At 42.0% G+C, this 5,058-nt stretch overlaps 1 pseudogene; it reads right to left on the bottom strand.

Moving 5' to 3' along the window:
* Positions 1-624: 624 nt before the first annotated feature.
* On the bottom strand, positions 625-1,274 carry LOC105502324 (annotated as a pseudogene).
* Positions 1,275-5,058: the final 3,784 nt, after the last annotated feature.

The following is a 5,058-nucleotide window of genomic DNA, read 5'->3' as shown; positions in this document are numbered from 1 at the left end:
TCTCCCAGGCTAGAGAGAAATGGCACAATCTTGGCTCACTGCAACCTCCACCTCCTGGGTTCAAGCAATTCTCCGCCCCAATAGGGATTACAGGTGTGCACCACCACATTCGGTTAATTTTTGTATTTTTTACTAGAGATGGGGTTTCGCCATGTTGGTCAGGCTGGTCTCAAACTTCTGACCTCATGATCCGCCTGCCTCGGCCTCCCAAAGTGCTGAGATTACAGGCATGAGCCACTGCGTCCGGCACTGATTTTTTTAAAGAAAAAAATATAAAATTCCTTTAGCTTGATGAATAAAAATCATCTCTTCTTGTTCTACTCCGGTGAACACAAACGTGTTTTATACAGTAAAGAATCCAGTCATTTATTGGCAAACCAAAGGTAAGAACCCGTCGTTTACCTGTTCTACTCAAACACAGTTCAACACTGCCATGTTCATATATACTTAAAAAATAATTACCACCCCTCTTCTGGTAGACAAAGTTTTGGAATAGCAAGAGAATTGCTTAATGTTTGAATCCAGTCACTTATTGGCAAACCAAAGGTGAGAACCCTTCCTTTGCCTGCTCTACTCAAACACAGTGCAACACTGCCATGTTCTTATATACTTTAAAAAAAGTAATTACCAACCCTCTTCTGGCAGACAAAGTTTTGGAATAGCAAGAGCATTGCTTAATGTTCGAACTGCATCTGTCTCCTGTTTCTTTTTCAGGAGAGATGCATGGGTATTGTTAGCCATGCCCAAAGCCAGCTTCTTCTCATTGTTTCTTTAGTCTGTTCTGACACCTTTTGCCCGAAGCAACTGGACAATATCTGCATAACCCTTCCAGGCAGCAGCATGCAAAGCTGTGTCTCCCAACTTGTTCTGTTGGCTCAGTTAAATCCTCGGTTGAGTAAATAGCATTTCCACTATATCTCTGAAATCCCCATGACAAACCTAGTCTAAGGCAGTGCTTCCAGCCCTGTCTAAGCCATTAACACCCACTCGGTTGTCCAAACACTCTCACAACCAACTCAAGTTGCCTCTTTTTGCTCCTTCAGACATAGATTGTCAATGGATTCTGCCTGCTCAGCCACGTAGTTGCTTGGAGTTAGTCCAGTTCTGCCTTTGGAGGTGCCTTTCCACCAATTGACATCATTCATATCAGTAATGTAGATGATATCACCTGCCTCAAAGCATAGTTCATCTGGAGTTCTGGGTTCAAACGTATAGAGGGCTCTGAAGACTTTATCTTACCCTGGTTTGACTGGTTTGGGTGGCAGCTTTGACATCTCACTTCCTTGAGCTGCAGATTCTAAGGATGACGCTGAAAAGCCCGGCTTGCCTGCTACCTGGCTCTCCAAACGCCTCAAGGTTACTTTTTGTCTGGTTTACAGTTGTTTGCCTTCAAGGACTGGCGCCCACCCTTGGCTCTCAATGCTATTTCATTGTATGGATATACCACATCTTGTTTATCCACTTACCTACTGGGGAACACTTGGCTTCCTTCCACATTTTGGCTATTGCAAACAATGCTGCTATGAATATAAATGTATCAATACCTCTTCAAGTCCTGCTTTCAGTTCTTTTGAGCATATATCTAGAGTGGAACTGCTGGATTCAATACCCTTCATTTTTAATTTTTACAACCCTCTTCCCTCTGAGACCACCAGCTGGAGTTTGCCACAGAGAAAACAAGAAAGAATGAGCTGATCTCTGTTCTGGGGTTTCTGTTAAGGCCAGTTCTAAATGAATTTTGAGACCCTCTTGTGGGATTACCCAAGAACACTTTTTGCCATAACTTGTTCTCAGATTACAGAGTCTTCTCTTCCTCAGCTGCCCCCAATTTACCACCGTATTTTCTCTGTTCTCATAGTCAGCCACTAAGGCTGCTGGTCCTTCACGGGACCTTCATGGACATCTGGATAAAGTTCAAATTCTTTAGCAAGGCAAACAGAAGCACCGTATTTGTAATCTGGTTCTTGCCTACCTCTTTAGACTTATGCCTGAGTGTTCCTACAGATGCATGGCATCTTGAGATGGAATGGGGTGTCAGGAATGAGTGATAAGGCTCAGGAATGGGAAGACAGTCAGCAATGTGTGTATATGTACATGTATACAATTATAAAACATTTGTGCATGTGTGTCTGTGTGTGTATGTGTATGGGTATATAGATAGATAAACTAATTTTTTTTTTTTGCCAACTTGCCCGGCTAATTTTTTTTTTTTACCATTTTTATTTTTAGTAAAGATGAGGTCTCACTATCTTGCCCAGATTTGTCTCTGACTCCTGGGTTCAAGTGATCTTCCTGCGTCAGCCTCTTAAACGGCTGGGATTACAGGTGTGAGCTGCCATGGCTAGCTGATAAACAGACTAATTTTATATAAATGGAGTCATTTTCTATATGTATATATATTTAAATTTATCTGTATTTATTTTTATTTTTTTTGAGACAGAGTCTCACTCTGTGGCCCAGGCTGGAGTGCGGTGGCATGATCTTGGCTCACTGCCACCTTGGGTTCAAGCGGTTTTCCTGCCTCAGCCTCCTGAGTAGCTGGGATTACAGGCACGTGCCACCACGCCTGGCTAAGTTTTCATCTTTTCAGTTGAGATGGGGTTTCACTATGTTGGGCAGTCTGGTCTCAAACTCCTGACCTCAAGTGATTCACCTGCCTCGGCCTCCCAAAGTGTTAGGATTACAGGCATGAGTCACCGGACCTGGCTTCATTCTCTGTATAATTTTAAAACTCTGTATAATTTTAATATAAAATATTTCAAGTATAAGCAAAGATAAAGAAATAGCTAAATAAATCCCCATTTATTCACCATCCACCTTACCAACTCATGGCCATCTTGCTTCATTGATACTTCCAGCCTCTCCTCCTTCAATTATTTTGAAGCAAATCCCACGTCATATTGTTTTTATACTTAATATCTTAGTATATATCTCTAAAAGATAAGAACTCATTTTAAAAAGAAAGGCTTTAAGATCACTCTTGGTGTTGTACATTCTATGGAGGTTGGACAAACGTGTAACAACATGTATTCACCTTATGGTATCATAATCAGAAGTTTCGCTGCCTTAAAATGCTCTAGAACAGGGGTCCCCAGTCCCTGGGCCATGAACTGGTTCCTGTCTGTGGCCTGTTAGAAAATGGGCCACACAGCAGGAAGTGAGCAGAGGGTAAGCAAACGAAGCTTCATCTGTATTTTCAGCTGCTCGCTGTCACTCGCCTTACCACCTGACTCTGCCTCTTGTCAGGTCAGTAGCTGCATTAGATTTTTTTTTTTTTTTTTGAGACAGATCTTGCTCTGTCGCCTAGGCTCTGGAGTACAGTGGTGTGGTCTTGGCTCACTGCAATCCCCACCCGCCAGGTTCAAGCAATTCTCCTGCCTCAGCCCCCTGAGTAGCTGGGATTACAGGTGTGCACCATCATGCTCAGCTAATTTTTGGTATGTTTAGTGGAGACAGGGTTTCAGCATGTTGGCCAGGCTGGTCTCAAACTCCTGACCTCGGGTGATCTGCCCATGTCGATCTCCCAAAATATTGGGATTACAGGCATGAACCACTGCACCCAGCCTGCATTAGATTCTCATAGGAGCACGAACCATATTGTGAACTGTGCATGCAAGGGTTATAGCCTGCATGCTCCTTATGAGAATCTAATGCCTGATGATCTGTCACTGTCTCCCATCACCCATCGATGGGACCATCTAGTTGCTGGAAAACAAGCTCAGGGCTCCCATTGATTCTACAACATGGTGAGTTGTATAATTATTTCATTATATATTACAACATAATAAAGTGCACAAGAAATGTAATGTGCTTGAATCATCCTGAAACCATATCCACTACCCCCACTGCTCCGCCCTGTCCATTGAAAAATTGTTTTCTACAAAACCAGCTCCTGGTGCCAAAATGGTTGCGGACTGCTACTCTAGAACTCTTTTATTATTCATTTATTTATTTTTCTTCAATTAACCCAAAAACTAGATAGAACTCTTAAAACATAACTGCAGTATCATTATCATAATAATTCCCTAACAACCTCAAGTATCTAACCAATTCTTAAATTTTCTTAAATGCAGCTGGGCACCATGGCTCACACCTGTAACCCCAGCACTTTGGGAGGCTGAGGTGGGAGGATTGCTTGAGCCCGAGAGGCCGTGCCTGCAGTGAGCTATGATCATGCCACTGCACTCCAGTCTGGGCAGCAGAGCAACACCCTGTCTCAAGAAAAAAAAATTTCTACATGCTTTTTTATTTTTTAACAACCTGTTTGAATCAAGATCCAAATAAAAGTCAGATGTCGTTTTTGGTTAATATATCTCTCAAGACACTTTTGATCTATAGATGCTTGCTATCTGTTTCTATAGCTCTGTATTCATCTAGAGTTAGATACAGAGATGTAGGCCTAAATAGAAATACGATTCCATTTATTTGTATTTATTGTGTTATTTTCTTTTTGTCCATAGAGTTTTCCCCAGTCTGGACTTTCCTGACTGAATCTCCGTGCTGTCATTTTGCCCCCATGTGTTTTATGAATTGATAGTTAAGTCTAGTGGCTTGATCGGGTTCAAGTCCAATTTTTGTTTTTGTTTGCAAAACTACTTCACAGGTGGTGTCTGTTCTTCCATTAGAAGGTACATTACACCTGCTTGTGTATCTTTTGTGATGTTAATGGACACTGACCATCAGTGTCAAAACTCATTACTTCATAGGGTACAAAATGGTGATATTCTAATTGCACTGTTGCATCTTCATTAATTGTGTAGAGTACTTCTGTGAGGAGAAACTTCTGTTCATGTACTTTTTGTTTGTTTGTTTGTTTGTTTTTAGAGACAGAGAGACTCTTACTTGGTCACCCAGGCTGGATTGCAGTGGTGCAATCATGGCTTACTGCAGCCTCAAATTCCTGGGCCCAAGCAATCCTCCCACCCCAGCCTCCCAAGTAGCTGGAACTGCAGGCATGTGCCACCTCACCTCGCTAATTTAATATTTTTTGTACAGATAGTGATTTCATTGTGTAGCTCTGGCTTGTCATGAACATACACTCTTTTATTACCTTAAGGT

Source organism: Colobus angolensis, unplaced genomic scaffold (assembly GCF_000951035.1).
Source record: "Colobus angolensis palliatus isolate OR3802 unplaced genomic scaffold, Cang.pa_1.0 Scaffold79, whole genome shotgun sequence".
In the NCBI taxonomy this organism is placed as follows: Eukaryota; Metazoa; Chordata; class Mammalia; order Primates; family Cercopithecidae; genus Colobus; species Colobus angolensis.
This window is presented reverse-complemented; position numbering and strand designations above follow the sequence as displayed.